This window comes from Acanthopagrus latus, chromosome 3 (assembly GCF_904848185.1).
Source record: "Acanthopagrus latus isolate v.2019 chromosome 3, fAcaLat1.1, whole genome shotgun sequence".
Lineage (NCBI taxonomy): Eukaryota > Metazoa > Chordata > Actinopteri > Spariformes > Sparidae > Acanthopagrus > Acanthopagrus latus.
Window position 1 is genome coordinate 7409483 of NC_051041.1, and position 23825 is coordinate 7433307.

The 23825-nt window shown below is 46.0% G+C and overlaps 1 protein-coding gene across 1 annotated transcript in view; it reads left to right on the forward strand.

The window, feature by feature from the left end:
• Window positions 1–23825, forward strand: part of ext1b (exostosin glycosyltransferase 1b) — a 123039-nt gene that overhangs the window by 3026 nt on the left and 96188 nt on the right. The gene's annotated exons all lie outside the window — the stretch shown is intronic.

Genomic DNA, 23825 nt, shown 5'->3' on the forward strand with positions numbered 1-23825 from the left:
TGCTTACATAGCAGGATTAGGCGGCGAACTCCACTGTCAGGTTCACTCGTCTGTGAGTGACATCGGTTTGATCTACATTTAGCAACGTGCGCCTTTTTTTTCCTGCAAAGCCCTGGAAAAACTTGGGCATGTGATAACAGCACTTGTCAACATTGTTCCCAAGTAGGTGTGTGTGCTAGTGTTGGCGTACATGTCGAGGTTAAGGGAAAGGAGCATATGGAATGTTAACCTGCGCATATTTCCGACTGGATCAATCGCAGAGACGGAGAAGAGGAGCGGTGGGGTGAAGATGTGCTCGGTCGAGGGAGGAAGTGACTCTCCTTGAACTTGACATGAACCTCCAGCTCCTCGCAGACTGACAGAGCTCTTTTTTTCCTTAGTTTTTTGCTTTAACAAAACTTCACAAGCATGCACTTGTCTATCCATTCGTCATCCCTTTTTTTTCTCCCCCCCTGCACACTCATCCTCTCCCTCGGATGCCTTGAGCTCGGTGTCACCAGGAGAGAAAGAGAGAGAGAGAGAGATATGTCATACATTATCTGGCATTCCAGTCGTCTCTGGATGGCCCACCTCTGCTCCGCGCCTCTCACGGTTCCATTTCCCCCGACAGATCCGACCCCCCGCTCTCGCTCCCTCCCACCTCCGGAGGTGCCTCCTCTAGAGCATCTGTGTACCGCAATCAGCTGATTGACACAGCGGTTACTTCAGGGAACACCGGGGCGTTCACTGCCCACTCTCTCCACTGTAACTTGTTTCACGGCTGAATTATTTGGATCGATACGGCTGCCTGTTAGTCATTTCATTTCCAGCATCGATACTGCATTTGATTTCTGTCCCGGCTAAAAGAAACTCAGCATATCCAATTCCATTTTTTACACTTTTACAGCTTTTATCTGTTTTTTTTTTTTTTTGTTTCTTTTCCTTTAGTTCCTAATGTGGAATTTGGCAACACAGCTGACTGCTGACATTAGGCTGTGAAAAAGAAGGATATTATCTGCAGTATTGGCACCCAAACACCAAAGATGAATAGAACAAATACAAGGATGTGAGAGCAAAGTGACCTTTAACATGTCTAAAATCCTTCGCTCATCGTAAAACATCTTAAAGAAGTGATCAAAAGACAACTTATTTAAGATGTGTCGCCGGTTGGAGGGAAATTTTGAAGCCCTTTTCTTCGTCTTCCGACCAGTTTTCATACTTTTACAGCTGAAACTGAGAGACACCTATTTGATATGTGTCAAAAATCAGGAGACGAACTGGAAAAATGAACAATCTGGAACACAGCGGGAGACGGGGTTTTAAAATAGGAAAGACTCGGTGTGACACAGTGAAACCAATTAATCCAAAGCTTTTTTTCCCCTATTTTTATTTAGCAGCCTGTCTGGATTTGAAGGAGACACGTTACGCTCATTCTTCATTTATTTATCTTTAGTAGATGAGGTTTACATGCTTTTAATGCTCAAAAAACACACCAGTTTTCTCATTCTGTCTGGTGCTGCTGCACTGTATCCTCTCTCCTGTCTCTTTAAAACCCAGTCGGCTCTGATTGGTCAGATCACACACGCCTGAGGCAGCAGTGCTAACAGCGACAGAGCAGCTGCGCTAAATCAATTCTCATCTGCCAAACTAGCAATAAATCCTATAGATGTGTGGCGTGGTGATGTCATGTAGTGAGAGTCATGGAATCAAAAAGGCGGGACTACTGACGAGGCGTTTTAGGAGCAGGGTTTTCTGCGGGAGAGTTGAGCTTCTGTTGATGCAAACTTTCACCTTTTTCAACTTTCTATAACATTGAAGGAAGGAAAAAAGCATAATATGTCTCCTTTAATCAAGCAGATACCTTTCATTTAAACTAATTTAAGCGCCTTTGTGTGTCGGCCCATGCTTTGCAAAACAAAACAAAACAAAAAAAACCCTGCCGTAGCTCTGTCAGGTAAATGGATCTATATATCTGGCTGGCCGGCGTGAGCACTCCACTTCCACAGGCTGAGGGCGGACAGGCGATGCCTTGCGGCGACGCTGCAGTGCAGACTCAGGAATGCACACACGTGTCAGAGCAGCTGTTAGCGGTGGAGGAGGGAGCGCCGGCTGCACGGTGTACGTACATACCTGGATGCTCTGTGAACGCGGCCTGACACACACTCTCCTGCCTCATCTCATCTCTACTCGGTCGTTTGCGATCAATATGCATCCGCCCACACATAAAATACATACACGCTGCAGAGCTATCCACGCTCATCTTTTGCCTCTCGACCTCCGACCTCACTGCCTTCCAGAGGAATGCTGTGCTGCAAAAGGAATGCAGGACTGGAGGCCAGCGTATAGGTACCTGAACCAGCACCCCCCCCCCCACCACCACCACCACCACCACCTCCCCGCACACGCTCCGCACATTTATTCAATTGATTTTCTTAGCAGCAATAGCTTCAATTGGAGTCACTCCGGTCCAGTTCCATGGCCAGGCGCTGATGAAAGGGCCCATTCACCGCTACATTATCCACTGAGTTTGCAGGGCTCCTCCGACAATGATCCGGGGAGAGAGGACAGTGAAAGGCTGTTACAGGCTCGACAATTGAAAAATGTCACATTAGGAGGGATCTAACTGTAATGCTTTGCCTTGTGGTGACTAAAACTCCTTCACTGGCTCAGCTGCTATTTGTGATTTCAGTTGTGGTTCTCATTTCTCTTAAAAAGAGGCTCTTTACTTCCTGTTTCTGTCATGAATCACTTGAAGCTGTTTTTTTTTGTTTATATACTTCCCCAGTCACATACCTCATATATGTAGGCCCAACGTTTAAACACTGTCACTAATCTCACCAGATTATCCTGCTCGAATCACAGCGGTGGTCTCGCCTAATATCGCGAGTCAATCCCTTTTTTTAAGTTGACCATTATCGCTATTGAGCGCTCCATTCAAGTCCGACAGCACATATTCCTTTTTTTATTTTCTCTTTGTGAAAGCCTTTCTCTGACTAACAGCAGCGTCATCACCCCCCATTTAATACTTAACCAGCTTTGTTGGCGCGTATTGACTTTGCACTTTAGCTACTTCACTGGCAGCCGCCGCTCAAGGTCACCTGGGGGACTTGAAAGAGAGAGAGAGAGGGAGAGAGGACGGGCCATTAAAGGGAGAGATATAAGAGAATGAGTGTGAGAAAGTCAAGAGGAGATGCAGAAAACTCGTCTGTGTGTTTCCACGGGCTGGAAAGTGAGTGAGAGACTGAGTGATAATGGTGAACGTCGGGAGAGTCGGGATGAGAGAAACCGAGAGTCCAGAAAATTGTGCGTGTAGTGTTTTTTTTTCCTCCCCCCCTCCATTAGGAGTCAGTGATGGCAACGTCAACTGAGCGGCGCAGCGTTTTCATTTTCACAACGGTGTCATCAGCAGAATTTTTTTCCCCACTTGAGAGAATCTTCTCGGAGGCGTGAGGGCCTGAGAGGGAGGGGCCTCTCATCCTCCCTCTGTTCACCTTCCACCATCCCTCTGCTTCTTTTCTCCTTCTTCTCCTCCTCCTCCTCTCCTATCAGAACGACTTGGAAACGCTGATGTGATTTGACTCGCGATGGCTCCCGGCCACGTTTCCATTTGCCTCTCTTCCTTCTTAATGACGACGCGGCGGTTGACATTTCGTTGACGCGGTGCCAAACGAACGAGAGGCAGAAGCCACTCTTTGCCAAGTGAAATAAACCCGGCGACGCTTCCCTCTCCACCTTATCTCGGTAAAACACTATTATGAGTGGTGTTTTGAGCCATTCACCTGAATGCCAGCGCGGCGGCGGCGACACACTGCAGCGGACTCCAATTGGAGATTTTGGAGTGCCGAGTGTCAAACGCAGTCATGTTGCTACCTCGCTGTTTGGCAGGAGAGGGTGTCACACTCCCCGGGTTGCCATTGTTTGTTTTTCTGTAGTCAGATTAATAAATCATGAATATTTCATGATTGCCTGCTCTCTCTTAGATAAAATACCCAGCTCGTGATGGAGAATGTTAATGATGTGCAGGATAATAAGTTTGAATGTGGCGCGGCTTAATTAGGACTCTTTGAGATTTGGGCATGTGTGCCGTGTGTGTGTGTGCGTGCGACAGACAGATTTAAGCCCTAGACTTGATTAAACCTGTTTGTTATTTTATCTTATCACGCTGTCTCATCCACCTCACATCCCGATCTGACATTCACTCTCTCCGTCTTTGTCATTTCGCACCGTCTGTGTTTGAGTTGCTTCAGCCCCGTTTGGTGTTATCTGGGGCAAGTCACCGTGTCACTGCTCCGCGAGAGAAGTCAACACAGCGTCGTCGTGAGTATTTCTGTCGAGGCTCCCGTCTGCCGCTGCATCTGTTTTCCTTTGGTAACCAGTGGCAGTGAGTTTGCGGTGATCAACTTGAGTGATTAGCCCGTGACAGGATCTACATTTTAAAAATTTTTTTTAACTTAGCCGTGCTGCCGAATGACACGTGTTCCTCAGCTTGATGGTTCCGTCTAGAAAATGTCGCAAATAAGTTGGAAAAAATGTCCATCAGAAGTCCTGAGAGGCAGAAAGGTCATGTCTGTGAACGTCGGTCCAAAACCGAGCGGCATTCAGTTTACAGAGATAAATCGGCAAGTGCTCGCAGTTATAAACAAGAGCCAGCAAATATTTAATATTTGTGCACAGAAATATTTATCTTTAATCTTCAAATGGATAAACAAGCTGTTTCTCACAGGAAAATGAGGTCTCCAGAGCACTGTGAGGTGGCAGGGTCCGCCAAGTGTAAACAAAGTAAAAACAGTATGAAGATGTGTTGTCCGTTTGTGGTCACTTTGTTTATTCAGTCGTGAAAACAGAGAGAGTTTGTTTATCGTATTTGTTTATGTATATATATAAAAAAACAGTCCGTGAAAATCTTTCTTCCCCAAAACTACGTACTGCAACTTTTAATGAAAATTATATATGATGATATATCATAATTTTCTGTATAATGCTGTGAAGTCTGTGTGTAGTCGTTTATCAGGTGACCACATTTTTTAATATACCGAATACAACTCTCGATTTAATACCTGATCCGTCAGTTCCCAGAGCCCCAAGTTGGCGTCCTCAAATGTCTTTGTTTGTTTCACAGACTTTCTAACTGTAATAGAGGAGAAAGAACCAGATGCTGCCACCTGTGCATTTTTGGGGCATTTTCGCCTATTACTCATTAAATCAACTGGTAAACATCAATATCTCTGAAACCATCTCAGCTCTGATGTTCTCGCATCTGCTTGATCGTATCCCACGCTTGTTTTTACGTCTGTGTGAGTTTTGGCCGTGTGGCTGCTCATCCATCCGCGTCTCTTCTTTTTTGTTTGTGTCTCTGTGTCTTTGTCTTTGTGTGAATACGACCGTGTGTGTGTGTGTGTGCACGTAGGGATGACTGGGGTCACAACCCCTGCTGTCTGTCCCCTCGCTGAGTGACGAAGGCAAAGCCCCGCTCGCTGACCCACATTCATTGAAGGATTACCAGCACAGCCAAGCCGCCCCTGGCCTCAGAGGTGGCGGCGGCAGTGGTGGTGGTGGTGGTGCAGGGAGGGGGAGGCAGGCAAAGGGAAAGCGTGGACATGAACTCGGCTCAGACAGTGAAGCCCAAGTGAACCATCCGGCACCCCCCCCCCCCCCAGGCCAGCTGCCGGCGAGGTGGCGAGAGATTGATCAGCTGGGAGGGTTCCCCCAAAATGAAAATCGATGTGGGTATTAGCACAGCAGTGGGCCGGCCCCTGGAATCATTTCCTCTATTAAAAGCTCCTCATTTCCACTCGGGAGGGAAGCAAAAAAAAAGAAAAAGAAATGCTCCGAAGTCTTGTTGTGTTTTCAGTTAACGGTTAATTGAAAGAGTGAAGAATAACAAGGCTTCAAAATCCCCCCTCCTGCCCACGACTGTCAGGAAATGTTTAAGAAGAATGGATTAATAAGAGACCCAGGCACAGTGGTATAAGTTGTAAACCCGTCTCCTCCCTCGATTCTTCTTCTTCATCATCTTCTTTTTCTTCCTGCCACTCTTCCCTCCTTAACTAGTGCTGATACAGTGATGTAAAAAAGTTTTGCGAGCAGACAGGAAAGTGAGTAGCTGCACAGCGTCTGGAAGGCTCTGACAGTGCAGAACGCAAAAGCGAGGGAGAAGCCGATTGGGTCCTTGTTAACTCAATTAAACCAGACAGGTACGCGACTGGCTGAGGCGAAAAGTGATGATCAAGACGGACGTGTGATTGGCTTCTCATTAAATTCTCTGCCGAGGACGGATGGAAGTAATATGCGGCTGCTGTTTTAGCAGGTTTTTAGAGGAGTGCAATGAGTTCTGACATCTGTCCTTTTTTTTTTTTTTTTGGCAGAGAGACGAAGTATTTAAAGAAATCTCTCACATCTCTGCTTTCTCTGGGTGGCATGGGGCATGCTGGGACAGGGGGCAACACTGCACTGAAGCGCCATCATTCCAACATTCCCAGCGTTCAGCTGCTGCTGGGTTTTGCCATCGGCCTCCTTGGATTCTTTCATGATTAGGTGATCAAGTCTGAGAACCAACACCGTCTGGTCTCCTACTGTAGACAGTAGACATGCAGAGTTTCTAACACCAGGCGGGTTTTTAATTGCAGATAAACCTGCTAAATATAGGTGATTGACAAGTTTGCTGTTTCCTGTTTCCTGTTTTTTTTTTTTTTTAATTTTCTTCTGGTGTGTCACGTTCGACGTCACAAAGAAAACAAGAAAACTACGAAGCAGCTCACAGTGGAAAGCAGCACGTAGGTGGTTAGTTTGTTTTGTCTTCTTACTGTCAAACTGGAAAAGTACGAACGTGCAAACATCCCGAACTTCAGTGTGCTTCGTGCCGGGAAAAGGGGCGACTATTAGCGTGTCCACCTGGTCGCCGTGTCTGGAGATGATAAATGCACAGCCGCTTTTACCATTATAATTTGAAGACAAAAGCAAGATTTTAGTGGTTGATGTGGGGTTTTTTTGTATAGTGTGAAAGGGATAAGTTTATATAAAGTTGTTTGATGTCAGGCTGAGGCTGAACAAATTGAGAAAAATAATTAATAATGAGTTTTCTGACCAACATTGCAGTTATAAGACTTGGGCAACAACAAGGTCAGTCCTGCGTTATGACAAAACCAGAGATGATTACTTTTTTACTCTCGACTCTAAGGAGCATTTTAGCATCTTTTGACAAATTGTTTTGGTTTTGGGAACCACAAATTTGCTGTCAGCCAGGTTTAGCAAAAAAAAAAGCTCAGATAGATCCACTGTACACTGTCAGCCCAGCACCAACCAGTTGGTCAATAGTTGGTGACCATAGAGCTTTGAAACGTTTCATATTTTAATGACAGACATTTCCAGAGAAGTGGTGTCAGTTTAATTTCTGCAGCACATTTAAAGTGAGTCGACCAAAGTGCTGTGCAAACAGGCAAATAAAAAGTCAGGTCAATTGAACAATAAACAAGACAATAAAAGATCATGCATATAACAAGAGCACGGTGCAAACAACCTTTATGAGAGCCAAAAAGACGAGGTGTAGGACTTGAGCTTTTCTTTGAGCGACTCCGGAGCTGCTGGAGACTAAAACAGAGCTAAAAGAAGCGATATTGGACCTGCAGTAAATCATCATGTCGCCAAAAAACTTATTTCCAACTTCTTGCAAGACATTGTAAACTTTATAAGGTGATAACATATAAATGATGATTTAAGACCTTGGTCAGTGCCCAAGAGTGGAACACACATCAGCTCTTGCAGGTGAGACATTTTTAAACTCCGAGCCCGTACTGATGTTGTGCATAGTTTCAAACCTGCCAAGTTATACCAAAACCGTGTTGCTTGTTGATGAGGTTTATATTTCCAAGTTGTTTACGAGAAATGTTAACTTTATTGTAAAGTCTTGCATGGATGGGGAAAAAAAAGCATCATGAGTTAAAAGAATCAATCATTTTTATCTCCATGCAGGCCTGTAATTTCTGATTCAACAGCACATTAGCGCTCCCTTTCGTCGTCTCATGTGACCAGTCAAGTGGACACTGGTTCCTCTGTGAGTGAATTAGCCTGTAGTTATATGGCTGTTATCTTTTCACTGCTGAACTGTGGAGCGAAGGGTGTGTTGGTGCATGAGAGGTCAGGGTTGCGGTGGGAGGGTGTGGGGAGTTGCCGCTGGTCCCAGTGCTCGCGGGGATTTGTCCCTCTTCCTGAATGACTCCCGGGCTGTGGAGCACCTGACCGGACTTATCTCATCAATGAGGGGCAGTGGGCTGAAACTTTGGCCTATATCACAGCTAACACATCCAAAGCTCATAGTTAAAAAAGAAAAAAAAGAAAATGAACATTTCCTTCCAGATAAGGAAACAATACAAACGGATTATAGCACCAGCTTTGTCGCCGACCTCGCCTCCTGTGACTCCCTCGGGGGCGTTGCAGCCGCTCTGCTAGGTGGGGGTGGGGGGTGGGGGAGAAGGGGTGGGGAGGTGGGGTAGTAGCTAGTTTTTATGGCAGCCTTTATGGCCCCGAGAGGCCGTTCAGCAAACACCTACCGGCGGCACATCAATGGGGCGGTGGATCGTTGACGTCAGCCGACCTCCCTCCTTCACTTCTAACCGCAGCAGGAGCGAAAACAAACACTCGGCCCCTCTGCTGGTATTCATATTCAAATAGTAATTGGCAAAAGGGGGAAATGTGAGTAAGGCCAAAGAGGAGGTGGGTGAGTGAACGGGAGGGGGGGTTGGGGGGGGGTTGAAGAGGGCAATAGCTTAAAAAAGCATTATGTCACTGAAGAATGTGTGCATGGCTCAATGTTTAAGGGGCCGAGGCTTTGAGGAGAGAAAGAGGGTTTTGTTGGAGCAGATCTGGCTGCCTGGCAGGCTGATGGAAGGGCTCTTTACCCCGTCTGCTTCATCACGCTTTTACGGCCCAGTTTGACTTCCACTCTCGGGGCGTAAAAAGTTTGGGGCAGCCCCCAGGCGCTCCGAAGGGGTCCTATTGTGCGAAAGTTTGCTCTCCCTCCAGAGGGGATGCTTGTGCCTTGTTGACATCGCGGCCTCCCCATATGGTCCCCCTTTTTACCCCCCCCACGTTTCTCTCCGTCGACCGCGACTCTCCTGCTCCCACTGCGGCCTCTTCTTCCTCGCGCATCCCACCCCTTTTTTTTCTGGGCAACAATGGCCGCTCTCACAGCTCCAGCCATCGACAACCGTGCCCTGGTTTGGCAGATTCCACGACACTTCACGGATCAGCGGCTAAGCCAAAACTAACTGGGTGGTGGGGGGGGGGGTTGGATGGATGAAGAAAAGGAGGAGGAGGAGGAGGAGGAGACTGTTACGAGGGAAGAAGGCATCTGGTCCCATCACCGAGGGGAGTCTCGGTATGCCCAGAGCGTGGGTGCATGATTGACCAGAGAGAGGAAGGAAAGAATCAGTTTGGTGCGTCGCTGTTTTCTTCCCAGTTTCCTTGGCAGTTTGCTGTTGCGTGGTGTTTATTCATGAGCTTGACGACGGGGCCTCCTTTTCAGATAGAGTGGAAGGAGTGCGTGCTTGTTTTTTTTTTTTTTTTTTGGGAGGCGATGTAGGACAAAGTGCAGCTGCTGGTGCTGGTAATGCCTGGGTATTCAAAATGAACGCCCACAGCCCTTCTCTATGATTTCTCCTCGCCTTTTCTTCTTTCTCTTTTTATGTAGTAATTTCCTCCGTCGCACTCTCCCGGAAGCCCACATGCACGACTACTTAATTCAGCATCCATGTGACAAGTCTCCTGAACAAACCTTGCCAGCGTCGCTTCTCACGACCCTGGCCTTCTGTACGGTCTCATTACACCGCTGATGGAAACATTTGAGGAATAAGGACGCTTCTTGTTCTGTGAGTCATTTCCACAAAGATTCGGCGGTTTGGTCTGCTCTCCACGGGTTCTGAACGCCGTCTGCACATCCAGCTGGTGTTACAGATATATATTCTCGTAAGCTCACACCGCTTCTTCCCACTCCTCTTGTTTCTTTCTGTGACCCTGTCTCAAAAAGCCCTAGGATGCTTTTCCTGTTTCTTAATTCTGTCTGGTGGCGTCTATCCAACCGCATCCCAGCCATCAAAGCACAAAAACTAAAAAAGTGACGCAGGGGGAGAAAGGGCCCGAGTGCTAAAAACCCAGTGATTCTGTCGAGAATCTGAGGCGCCGAGGTAAAAGTGAAAGAGGGGAATGAAGAGTCGCAGAGTATCCTAGTTTGTTTAGCAGCTCAGCGGGTTGTATTGTCTTTGTTGGGGGTGAATTGAAGTGTTTATTTCCCCAGAAAGTTGTGACACGACAGCACTTTGTTTTCAAAAGCGGATGCATCTTGTTTGCATTTGCAGCTCGCTCGCGAGACAGCGACGGTCTGAAGTGAGACAGGTGAGGAGAGCGAGGGGGGAGGGGGGGCTTTGAGATGCTCTGAAGCTTATGAAAGATGCGGATCCTATAGTCAGAGGCATTGGAACGAGTGTCTGAGGGAAGGGTGCATGTTGTCACATACCCCCGGACTAAGTTTTTGTTTGTTTGACCGTTTCGCTTCCTGGGATTTGACCCGAGATGTCAACAGATGTAAGCCAGCGTTCTGCCTCATTGTCGCTCGTGCCCTAACATTTGAATTTCAGGCTGGAGTCAAAGTATGCTATAGCACGTTTGTTGCTTAGGTGCATGTTCAAGTTTTTTTGCTCAAGTATTTAAAATTTTATGCGACCACATAAGTTTTTCTTACCCTCCCAGACCTTAGAAAAGGATCTGAACTGTTCGGCGCCAGAGATAACCCAGGATTGATTCCTGGGGCGGGGGACTGCACCTACAGTATTCCCTTTCACCACGCTGCTGCTTCCTGGCCCTTTCAAAATGCTAATTCAAAACAGCCAAAGTGGCTCAATTCATTTCAGAAAAACTCAGAGTCCAAGAGGCCTGTTGTCCTCATTATGTGTCTGCATGTCAGTACGAATGAGTGAATTTCAAACAACTTCCTCTTTCCCCGTCTTACATGTGTGACTTCTGTGGCTGCTGGGACGATTGCAGCGAGCGCTTAATCGGCGCCTCTGTCGGCGCCGCGATCCGCTCAAAGTGTTTTCAATGCGGTCACTTCTATATCGAGGTGATAGGTCAAATTCTCCTGAGGCACACACCCCCCCCCCCCACACACAGATGTGTGTGCCTGTCTGTGTGTGTGTGAAAGGAAGTGTTTCTATTTGCTAGTGGGCCCAGTCTGGAGTCTGAGGGGTATCTGGTGACTGGGGGAGTATTTGCTCACAGCTACATAGCTTACTATCTATAAACACGCACACATATATTCTCCTGGGATTGCTGACTTTTCAGGAGTCAGGAGATTGTCTGAAAACACTTGCTATTTATTGTGTCGGGTCTTCGCCTCTCTGTTTCGGTCGCTCAGTCGCGGTGTGTATTTTGTCTTTGGCCCGGCCGGCGGAGGGTTGCTTTTCCCGTCTGAAGTGTTTGCTCTGTAGCCCGACGAGGGGGGACAGACAGAAATCCAGACAAGTATGTGTTACGTTTACACTGCAGTCTGAGCTCTGTGTGTGTGTGTGTTAAACTGTGCATCAGCATACGCATATGTGCGTGGTTGTGCATGCTGCCAGGCCCTGTGTGTGTTCGCTTCAGCAGAGTAGTGCTGATTCAGTAGTGCATCCTTCCAATCCCACTTTTTTTTTTCTTCCTGCTTTCCTCAGTGAATCTTCTTCTTTTTAAGCCTTCAGGCAGGCCTACCGCTCAGCCTCTTCCTCACTGTCCACATGCACACACACATGCACAGACACACACACACACGCACACACCCCTCACTCCCTCCCGCATACTCAGCAGCATCTTGTTTGGCCGAAACCCGGCGCTAACTCTAACTGTGGCCACTCATGTGGAACTCCCAGAAGCTACAAAACATGAATAATGTATCGGCAAGAGGAGTTTTTATTCATGTTTTTCTTTTTTTCTTTTTCTGCTCTTCTTATTAAGTAGCATGTCCACACATACCAGCGCAGTCATGTCCTTGTAAGGGTACCAGCAGCCCCTGGATTCTGCCAATATTTTCACTAAGCAGCAACGGAGGCATCTGGCTTCTTGTACTCTCTCTTTGACGTGGAGAAAATTTCATTTGAATTACATCCAGCATCAGAGAGTGACCTTAAAGGCCTGTTTTTTTTTCGTGGGGTGGGGTGGGGGGTGAACACTGAGTGAATTTACTGAGTTCACACGGTCTGAGGAGCAGAGGAGATTCATTATTCAATAAATTGCATTTAATGTGGAGTATGAAGCGAGACCAAATGAGCCTCAAAGCCGGCGGCATCTCTGGATGCTGATAAGCTTTTTAGAGGACGACACAGGGGAGGGTTTTTTTGGGAATGGGAACAGACGGACCACATCCCCAAAAAATAGATGCGTTGCTTTGCATTTCCCAGCTGCCGTATCTACTGGGACGGCTGAGGCGAGTAGATCTAAGAGCTCTGTCATTACTAAGTTAGCTGTAGCTTCATCACTGCCGCCTGATCTGCTGTTTCCATTTGAAATCTCCATATATATAAATCAGGACATCTTGAGCTGAGGAAAAAAATGGAATGAAAATGAACTAACTTGATCTTTAACAGTCGCGTATCTCGAATTTCCCCGAGGTTTTATCATTCCATTTTCTTTTGTTGATGTCGGCGATAAAGACGTCGTGTCTTCTGTGTCGGCGCTTGTGTCAGTGTTTCCACTACCGACGAACATGACTGTTATTGTGGAGCAGAGCGTACATTCAATTTGAAAAAAAGGAGCAAGCTGCTCCGTGTAAAGCAAACTTTCCCTGACCATCGTCACATCCAACATTGCCATGTAACATGCGGCACTCCTGATGGAGGATTATGGGTTTTATGTACAGATACCTTTACAAACAACTCTGAGCCCCAGTGAGCTGCTGTGATCAGCGTCCAGACTCTGGGCACGCTGCCCTCTGAAAGTCCATAGCGCGGTTACAGAAGAGGAAAAGGGCCGCAATCACCATCATTACATGTTGGGTGCTTTAGGCTCGCCCACACACTAAAAAGCTCCTGCACCTTCTCATTTAACCACTTCACCAGTGTACTGCTCTGTCTTTTACTTCTTTCGACTCACAAACTAAAACACAGCCTCTTCATTCTGCTTCTACTTCCTCCAAATTTCGTTTCGTTCTGAAGATGTAACGTCTGTCCTCTGCGTAATAAAGAGACCTAATGAAGTCCATCTCATTCAGCTTCTCCATATTGCAATGTTCAAATGCATCAGCATCAGCTTCACTTCTCAAGCTAATCATGAGCGCAAAGGCAAGATTAGCTAGTCCACTAACTGCTTAAAAGCTAGCTAAACACAATGTTACGTGTCAGCTAAAAATTAAAGTGCGGCTTGCTACTCTGAGTTAGTTACGCTAGCTAACTTTATTAGCATTGACAGGACTTACTGAGATGAAAGTCAAATGCTTGTATTATAAGAATGAAGAACAGAACAAATGGCAAATAAAGTGTAGCTAGCAACACTAAGTTAACCAAATAACGTGAGCCATCTCATTTTAGTATTGACAACACTAATTAAGGTGACTTGGAAGTTAGGACTGTCTTCACAGCGTGTATTGGGAAGGCCGTAGTAACTAAATGCAGCGTCACGTGGATGTAGCTGAAAATTCAGCAGCTCTCTTTATATAAAGCTGAGTGAAAAGGTCCCTGATCATTGAAGAAATAGGACCACACTTTAGATAAAACATCTTCCATCTTAGATTCCAGCAAAGCCAAGCTGGCATTCGCTTCACTTTCCAAGCTAATCTTAGCGCAAAAACGAGATTAGCATCCACTAGTCCTGATATCCGCTAATCACCTCAGAGCTATCCAACATCACCTGTCGTCCTCAGCGGTTCCATGTGACCTCCCCCGGCCTTAACTCAGGGTGCACTTAAGACACTATGCATTGGTTTTATTGCAATGCATATTTTATATGCTGCACTTCAAGAGGCATAGACCTCTTTTAGATATATGCTATATGCGCCTCTAATTTCCACATGTTATGTTGCAGAGCTGAAGCTCTTTCATTTGATGGCTTCTTCACTGAGAGTCAGTGTTTATGTGTGACTGTAAGATTTTAGAAGCAGATTTTTCTTCTATATTTAGAAGCTACAAGTGTTGTTTTTTCACAGGTCTTGTGTAGTTTTTTCACCGTTCAACCTTATGATTCGACCCTGTTTTCACTTTGCTTTCTTGGCACTTCCTGTCACATCCCAATTCCAACCCTGAAGTGTGTCCTTCTCCCCTGGTCAGACTTGTGTAGTAACCGTGCTGTCTAGTTAATGATTGTCAGATAAGATTACCCAGCATGGCCTTATCAAGGCCATATGTGTCAGCCTGTCACTCCTTATCGGCGTGTTTCTACGCGGATGGACGCACATGTGCATACACACAAAGTAAACACGGGGCCGAGGGGACTGGAAATCTGGCCCTGAAAATGAATGAGCCTGTCCGTCGTGCCAAGCGCTGCTGGCCACTGTGTTTGCCGGTGAAATACAGCCAGCCGTTTGGAGGCGTGTTGTGTTAAAACCTCCTCATTGGATGATTCCTCTGAACCATGTCAACAGTCCTTTGAACTGTACGCGAGACACTGTGTTTTTTAAGAATCAAACCGTGTAGCTATGAAAGCCCTTTGCATGTCGTCAGAGAGCCCCTCTGTCATTTGCTGACGCCTTCTTATCAAAGAAAGTTTCATCTTAGCAAACAAGCCGCCGCCACCGAGTAAAGTGGGATCTGAATACATTATGTTAATGGCTCAGTTAATAGCCAATTGAAGGCAGGAGCACATCGACCATTTATGAATCAATATGGCAACGAGAACATCAGCGGTCACTAAGAGCATTAAAGGGCAATTTACAGAGCTGGTAAGGCAGAGACTCGGTTCTTTCAACAAAATTATTGAATACATTAAAAATCAGCACTTTCCTACTTTTCGAGCCAAAACCACTATCTGATGCGCTGGTCAGTCAGTGAAATCAAAATTGATATTGCATTACTGTGATCATCAATTAAATATCTAAGTAAAATAAGGTCAACATATTCGGCTTTCAGCTTTCCAGGACGAGGGTTTGCTGCTTTTCTTTGTCTCGTGTTATAAACTAAAAAAACTCTTGGTTTGGACACTGAGAAACGGTGATGGACGTTTTAAATTGTTTTATACTGTGATGGAAGTTGCCTAAATGAATACAGTCAAAGGCCTACGTTGAAAAAGTTAAAGACCTACAAGTACCCCTAAAAGAAAAGACTTAAATTCATTACTCTGAGTAGAAGCAATGAGTAACAACCATCCCTGGCTGTTAAGTACTAAAGGTCGAACAGTAGCGCATTTTTAAAGGGTGATATAATAATGGTGGATAATAATGGAGCTGAAATGGATGTTCTTTTGACTTAAATATACAGTTTTCACACCAAATTTTGTGTGTTTGTGGGTAAATCCTCCAAAAATAGGCAATTGAAGACGTTAAACTTGTCTTATCAGCTGACTATGAAGCCACTGACAATGTCCGAGTGGTTACTTTTAAGTATTAATGAACCAACATCCTTCACATCGGGCATCATGGTATTGTGTCTGAGAAGAGGATTGGCGTGTCTACCCGGGGTCAGTAAACAGCCGTGACTGCAGCAGAGTCACTTATCCACGGAGTGAACTTCGATCATATCCAATGACACTGGAGACACAAGCCAGATGTTAGCGGTTGTGTTAGTGGGTTTCTTTTCATGCTACAGATGCTCATTTTGGTGTTAACGTGGTATTAGTGGCAGTAACAACTTTCAGTGTCCCATGATGCTTTAAATACTGTTATGGGAATTTTTCCCATCTGTGAAGGAACATCGTAATTTTTCATTTTCAGGCATTAAAATGGTGAAAATTTAAAGCCGTTACGAAAATCTCACAAAGTCCTTCTTTCAGCATTTTGCCCTCCTCCATCTCAATGCTACATTTCCTCGCACGTTATAACGACAGCCACAAATATTCCATCTAAAAATAGAGCCCCGGCTTCAGAGGCCCATATCATTTGAATTTTTGTTGAGTAGTCCACGAGATGAGTGTCGCTGGCAGTCGTGCAGTGTGTCTTTTCCAGCCACTGTGATACGGGTGCGGCTCCACTTCCTCCGCACAGCTGAATGGATGGCTTTTGTACAGATCTAAATGGGGAGGTGTGAAGTGGTCGGTCCGCGCGAACAATAGGTGTTGTGGCCGCTGGCGAGGAGGTGAACGAGTTTAAAATCACAGGGGGGGAAATGCCAGAAGAGCTGCTGATGTGCTCTTCCTCAGAACAAACTGTTTGTAGCAGTTTCTCACGTAAATCCTGTGCAGGAAAATGCTTGGGACAGATTTATTCTCGGTCACTGCTTTTTACAGAAGCCTCCAACTGTAGTTTTATATCAAACATTGATGTATTTTTCCTTTGTAGAACTGCTCTATACACTGTTTTCTTGCAATTTCTTGCAATTTAAACCAACCTCACAACACCGTGCTTGTGCTGGTGTTTTTGCCTCCAGCCCCACAGTCTGAAAACACAACTAATTTCCTTTTCTTTCAGAGTTTACCTCCGTGCTAAGTCTTTAACTTCCACTATCCTCCTCCTATCAACCTCATCCCCCCCGCATTAAAGTGGATCTTGACTTGTTGGACGCGCTTGGTCAGGGCGCAATTATGTAACGGAAAAGGAAAAGTGCGCCTGGGCCGGCGATAGCTGAGTGGCTCTGATGGTCCTGCCACGGCCCCGGTGGAAGAACATTTGTGGCAGTAATTTAGCACATGGGTGCTTCCGCTGCAGGGGTTATTGTATCCGTCACGCTCGGCTGCGACCACGCCGACCCCCGCTTGTGTTTTCAGGCCGAGCGGGCTCCCCCCGTAAACTCACTGGCTTCCAACAATAGACTGCAAAATGAGACGCACCAGACAGAGTTGGGAGGCAGACTGCGAGGGAGGCTGTGGAAAGGAGAGATTAACAGGGTGAGAAAGTGAGTCGAGGCTGCACGCAAAGTGCAAAAACTGCACGCCACAAACCGATGACCCGGGCACTGCCGAAAGCCTCTGTGAGCCTGTCAGCCCGAAACATCAACAGCAGCATTGTTTGGTTTTTTTGAGTGGAATCGATATGTTGAAGCCCGGAGAAAATGATGCGAGTGGAAGAGAAGCAGCTTGAATAAGTATTTTTTGAGAGTGATGTGAAGGGGGAAACGAGCAGAGGAAAAACCTATGGAGAGCGTTGGTGAGCCGGGAGCAGCAGATTGTGTGAGGCCCAGACCACAGGAGGCCTCTGAGCACAACATAAACAGAGAGCATGTGTGTTACTGAACCCCACCAGACCACAGAGGCTCGCTCTGCTCCTGACCAAAACACAGGAACAGGCAGCCTCTGTGTGTGTGCATAAATATGTATGTGTGTGTACGCGTGTGCTACAGTGTTTGTTTAAAACCACAACATAACACAGGCAAACAGCTGCTTTAGCCAGTGTGGTCAGTGTGAACCCCCCCCTTCGCCCCATCCAGACCTCATTTAACATCCATATTTTCAGTCTCTGGGGTGTTTTCTGACTTGAACCAGACGCCTCTGCTCTGCCCATATTAATTAAGGACTTCTCAGAAGAGCGCCGTTGATGTAAAGGCTGAGATATACGAGCGACGTGGTGGGGTAATCAAGGAACAGCGCTACCGCCGTCAGCGAGGCGAGAGCGTCACGAGTGGGGCATAAGGAACATAAGCACCAAACTCGAAGGGCTGTTGGCTGTAATTGTTGGTATAATAACCCATCTGCATCACCATTAAATGTCACTAATGAATCCCTGCCTCAGGATGTAATCCATCTTCTGTTTTTTAACACAACACGGGGGGATGATGAAGAGGGAATTCAGACTTGTAGGGAAATTACTGGGATTGAAGTGATTAATATTATTTTTTTCAGGATGAATCCAATGATCATCACAGTTTTTCCCAGCACCCAGTGTGACGCCTTGACTCTGGCTCAAGCCAACAGTCCAAAAGCCAAAGGCTCTCTCGCCTGCTATCATAAATAACAAAGAAAAGCAGCACATCCTCACATTTAAGAAGCTGGAAAGTTTCAGTCCAGCTCACATGAAGTCCCAATTTAAAATTTCCTTTGTCTGAGAATGGTTGAATTCACCAGAACTTCAGTCAGAATTTGGTGCTTCTCAAACGCTGGCCTAGCAGAACCTCAGTGGGTTTAACGCTGCAGAACAAGCTTTTTAAGGCACACGGAGATGCTCAAAAGATATTAAACATTCGGTATTATTAGCTGGCGGCGGCTGTCTGGGTCTTCTGGGGGTTGAAAAACTTGGTGGAAAGAGAGCTTGAACCTGCCAAAGAGACAAGACTTCAAAATGTTTCGTCTGCTTGTTTCTCTTTTCTTTTTTCTTATGTAACCACATTGAAGCAATTAACCAATAACATTACGTTTCACTTTTGTTTATCTCACTCGCTGCCTCTCACACGCCCACACTTTCTCCTTATCTCGCTTGCATTCAGACTAGTCGGGAAGTCGGCTACATGACTGTTATCTCAGTATCAAGATGAAACATTACCGTGGCACAGCAACACATTTCCATCTGGAGGCCTCATGAGAGTAGCAACAGCGAGAGCTAGCTTGCAGATGGAGTCAAGTTTGCACAAGTTACAATGTTAAGATGCCAAAACTTTGGTAGTTGCTGGACCATCAGGCACCAAAACCCAGGCAGAGGTCCTGAGAGTTTCTGAAATGCTTCCTGGTGTCTTGGAAAAGTTCCCGCTGACAAAAAAAAAAGTGCCACAAATTAGTGAACTGGGAATAGATGTTCCCAGTGGAAACCTGAAAGGAGTTGTGAATCTGGCTTTCAAATATTTCACAGGAAAGCCAGAAATAACTTTTGGGGATTGCTTCATTATGAGGATGCCAAGCAGGAGGCCAGAAGGGAATCAGTCAAGAACACAGCTACAGACCAAAATAGACAAAATTAATCAGTGTTTTACCTGAAAATGTACAGATGCAAGTACAATTCCAATCAAGATAAGGATTAATTTCTACCTCTCTTAATCATAATCACTAGATGAGATCATTTCATTGACTGAAAATGGTTTTACTGAATGCAGTGATGTATTTCAAGTCTGTTCGATTCAGTTGTAATTGTCCTATAACGGAAAAAATGATTTCACAAGTTTGGAAGTGATGCCTGCAGGAGTAGCCCATGAAATAAATGAAGCCCCCGTGACAATGCAACATATAAACACACACACAGAAGGCACGATATGTACATCGACTCCACTTGGACCACACTGACTAGACAGAGTCGATAGTTTTATATCAGAGAATAAAAGGAAACCTTCAGGGAAAACTTGGGTTTCTATTCATGCACAGGATGACGCTCGTTTCATGTGCAAATTAATTCCCATCGTCTAATTGTGGCGAGGATAAATGAGTCCTCGGTAAATGAAAGCAAATGTTTTAGTTATGCCAAGCTGCCATTCTCTCGCTAATAATAAAGATGGACAACAAAGTCACAATTTATTCCTTTTTCTACTGCCCTAATCTGCTGGACTTCAGCCTCTTATCCCTCCATCAAGTCCTCGCTGGGCGGGAAGAGCCATCGGGCCGGGGCGACTCGAGTGGTGCCAGGGAAAAATTACCTCGCTGTCTCGAGGGGAAAGCCGAGGTGTGGACTTTGCCCCGATTGTTTAGCATTTCAAAGGATGTCCGCTGAGAGGAAATGAAGGGTGTGGAGGGATGGCAGGATGGCAAGACCAGAGAGCATGAGTGGAACAGGCTGGGAGAGAAGGGTCCTGCCTCATCAAGAGACCTGACCCCCTCCTCGAGTGGGAGCTTTCTCATATCGATTAGTTATGCCATGTCACCGCCATTGTTCCCCCGCTTGTCCGGGAATCTATCTCCTTCCCTCTCTGGTACGCTGCTTCCTGCAGAAGCCCCCAGAGAGACCACAGACAAGTCTCAGCCCTTCGTCTCTCATTGAGAAAAGCTTTTCAGCCGGCAGTTGCCAAGAAAGAAATGACTTAGCGTTGTGAGAATGAGAATGCGTGGTGCCATCTCCCCCCCGCGCACATCGTCGTCTTCTCCCTCCCGCACACAATCCCTTTTGCCTTAGTATCCGCCTGGCTTTCCCCAGTTCCCAACCCTTTTTTTGGCCGGCCCGTCACTCACTGTGCCGGAAAATCCGACTTTCTCTTCAGTCAGGGATCAAAGCTCAAAGCTCAGCCCAGCCGCCGTACGAGAAGTCACATTCTTGGGCTCTCGGCTGATCCGCGGGGACCTGCCTTCGCCACCCGGCTGCAGAAAGAAAATGCTGCCGTTTGTCCGGGAGAAAAGACATCTCTCACTTATCCCCTTGCCCTTCCCTGCAGGTTTCCACTTAAATCATGACTCATGCGGACACACCTTGCTGGTTTCGAGTGAACGCAGAGGGCCTGTATGTGTGCATATGTGTGTCAGACCGGTGAGGGATTATTCCCCAAAGGAGGGTAGGCATTACTGAACTTACCTTGACCTCTTTGGCAAGGGAATGAGGGGAACTTATGTAAAACGAGTGGAAAAAGAAAAAAGACAGTGGAATCTCTCGGTCAGGAGTGATCTAATGGGAGGAATGATGAATCTGGAGGTTTTGTTATGATCCGCGAGGGAGGGGGACGACTCCTCCTTTCTCCTCTTTTCTTGTTCCTCGGTCTTTGTTAAGTCCAGAGCAGATGACATTTATCAAAGAGAGGACAGCTGGAGTTAGGTTTCCAAGGTTAACCACGAGAAACTGGAACAAAGAACGAGAGGAGGGGAAAAAATAGAACTTGCGTTGAAAGTGAGCGATCCGACGATTTCTTACATCTGCTTTTGCAATATTACAGCCTCATTGCTGAATCTTTTGCTGAGGGGGTTTCGCTGCCTCAAGCACTTTTCAGAGGCTCGAAGGATTTGTGTTTTTTTTGAAGAGCTGACCAATGAACTTTTAGACAACTTTTATCTAAATTGATAGAAAAAAAAATGTAATTCTGTGGTTCTCTTTTTGTCCCTCCCGCCCCCTCCTTTTTTTAAAATCCCTGACGACTCACCAGGTTTCCATCAAACTGTCAAGTGAGTTTCGGGGCAAACTTTTAAATGTCACACAAAAATGAAAATCAGGTGGGCTTCCATCAGCTTTGGATAAAAGGAATAAATTGCCTGCCTGAGAGCAGAGAAGAAGAGCTCCACATTCTTCTTTCCAGGCGGTATTTCTCATGTGTTCGGCTGACGTACAGTGTGAAAAGTCATGCGAGACAAAGTGGTGATAATTGGTGAGTTTGAAGTTTTTTGAATTAGAGGAGAATGATTACAAAGAGAGAGAGATGAAGCTCGCGGGGTTTCTTTTTTTTTTTTCGAGCGCGTTTCGGTGCGCGTCTGCGGCCTTTATCCATTTAAAGCTCCCATTTCAAAAATCAATTTGTTAAATGGTTATCAGGTTCAGTTATTGATCCGACTGCGAGCGGCTATGGGCTCACTATAATGCAGTCAGTGGCTTCCTGACGCCCAGTGTGGGAGATGTGGAATGGTTATGGTGTCTTAGTTATTTTCAGTGTCCATGTGCACGTTTGTTCACACTGCCGTGGTGACAGACAGTCGTTTTTGCTGAGTTTTTTTTTTTCCTTTTTGGTATAAAAACGGTTTAAGTTTCCTAGATCCTTAAGCCTCAGGGAAATATCTATCTTTCTGTGTGTGTGTGTGTGTGTCTCTCTCTCTCTCTGTGTTTTTAATCTTATTTTTCTCTTCCACAGCATGACATCCAGAAATAGACCTGGACAAAACAGTCTGCTTGCTAACTGCATGAGTCAGAGACACACAGAGAGAGAGCAGGGAAAGCGAGACTGAAGGGAGGTTGAGGTGGATGGATGGATGGAGGGAGGGAGGGAGAGAGAGAGGCAGCAGAAAGAACGTGAGAGGACGGGAAGGGCGATGCGAAACAGAAACGAATCTGACCCATCACGATGCACTCAGTATCCCCAACAAGCGCCTGTTAAGCCCATCAGTCGCAGGCCTTAACTGCGCTAAAGAAGAAAAAAAAAACAAACTCAATATTCTCAACTCTCCATCAAGGTGGAGTTTATTATCCAATTACCGGCATATTGTTGGAGAGAGAGAGAGCGGCAAAACATCTTTGCCATTCAGCTCAGAAACAGCCAAGCCAATATTTTCTCATTAAGCTCCTCGCCAGCAGCAGAGAGTCACTCCACGGTCGGTCTGTGTTGTCCTCTGCCAGATTTCATTGTGAGTGCAGAGACACTGATTCATGTTTGGTCTACCTAGTGGAAGTTTGGTGTGGTGGATGGTACCAAACATCCCGCTGTCAGAGAGCATCTCCCTTTTTGTATTTTGTTAAACCCCTTAATTCATGTGGCGTCAGATGTAGCGCTGGGATAACAAAACAAAAAAAAAAACCTCTGTTAAAAACAACGTAAGGGTTCCAGGTTGGAGCTTCAGGTATCAGTGAGACACGGAATAAGATCCCAGGGAATGAGAGAGTGAGAAAACAGTCGGAGGGGTTTGAAGGCTCGATAGAGAATTTCACAGCTCTGGTAAGAATCGGTTAATCAAAAATATGTTAGATGGATGGTGAAATGCAATATCTTTTTTTTAAATTATTTGATCGTAAATTCTTTTGCACATCGTCACAAATTTTCTGTTTTGCTGGAAGTTTACTGCCCAAGTGACAAGAGGCATGTGTGACTCTTTGCTGGCCTCATAATTCGATATGATTACCATTCACAGTTCAAGAATTTACAACCGATCTTGATCCAGCTCGACGTATGGCATCATCGGCGGCCTTTCAAAATCAGACCACAGCAGTTGACGATATAAAATGTACCTCTGTATGATTGGATAAACTGGCCACAAACACAGGTTCTGACATGGTGCTTGAAGCGTCAGTAAGAAGATTTAAAAACATACAGACTGTCTAATAACTGCAGCGTTCAGTTCCCTGTTGTATTTGCACTTCAGTTTGTGAGACGGGCTTCTGTTCCAGATCTCTGGATACAAAACAACATAAGCAACATAAACACAGTTTCAGGCATTCATGACCCAACTTGACTAAGAAACCGACTACTTCCACCATTTCAGGTTGTGTTCAGATGTGCTTAGACACTGAATACTGTAAATCAGTAAAGTGTTTCCCTGTTTTACATTTTACCAAAACATTAATGGCAACGGATGAAGGAGACTTAAACTGCCAAAGCGTTGGCGAGGGATTCTCCAGTGACGGACTGAGCCCATGGGTGGACCATAATGCATTCGTTCATCCACCTAAACTTTACTTAAACGTCTGTGTGTGTATCATTTTGTGCCCACATATGTTCATCCTCCCTTGATTAACACATTAAGAGTGTGTGTGCATGTGTGTGTGCCTTTGTGCATTAAAGCTTGAAGTACATCAGAAATGCAGCCGTAAGTGTGGGATGGCTTGCTTGCCTGTGCAGTTTTTTTTTTTGGTTAGTTTTTTCCCTCTCGTGTGTGAGTGCCGGGGCGGTCCAGGCCATATGGTACGGTGCGGCAGACAATCCGTTCCAGCAGCTCCTCAGAAACAACAGAAAGCGAACAGGTCTATCTTCGGGGAGGGAGCCAGAGAGCATTCCCACAGAGCCTCATTAGGGACTCTGGCAGCGAGAAGGAGGAGGTGCGAGGAAGAGGCGACGAAGGCAGGTGGCAATGGAGGAGGCCGAGGACAGGATGTATAGGTGTCTGGCAGCGAGCGAACAGAGAAAGAGGAAAATGGATCTCTGGGGACAATCAAATGATGAGCATCCGCTGCTACTTTCTGCTGCACTGAAGAGCGTTTGGGTTTTGTC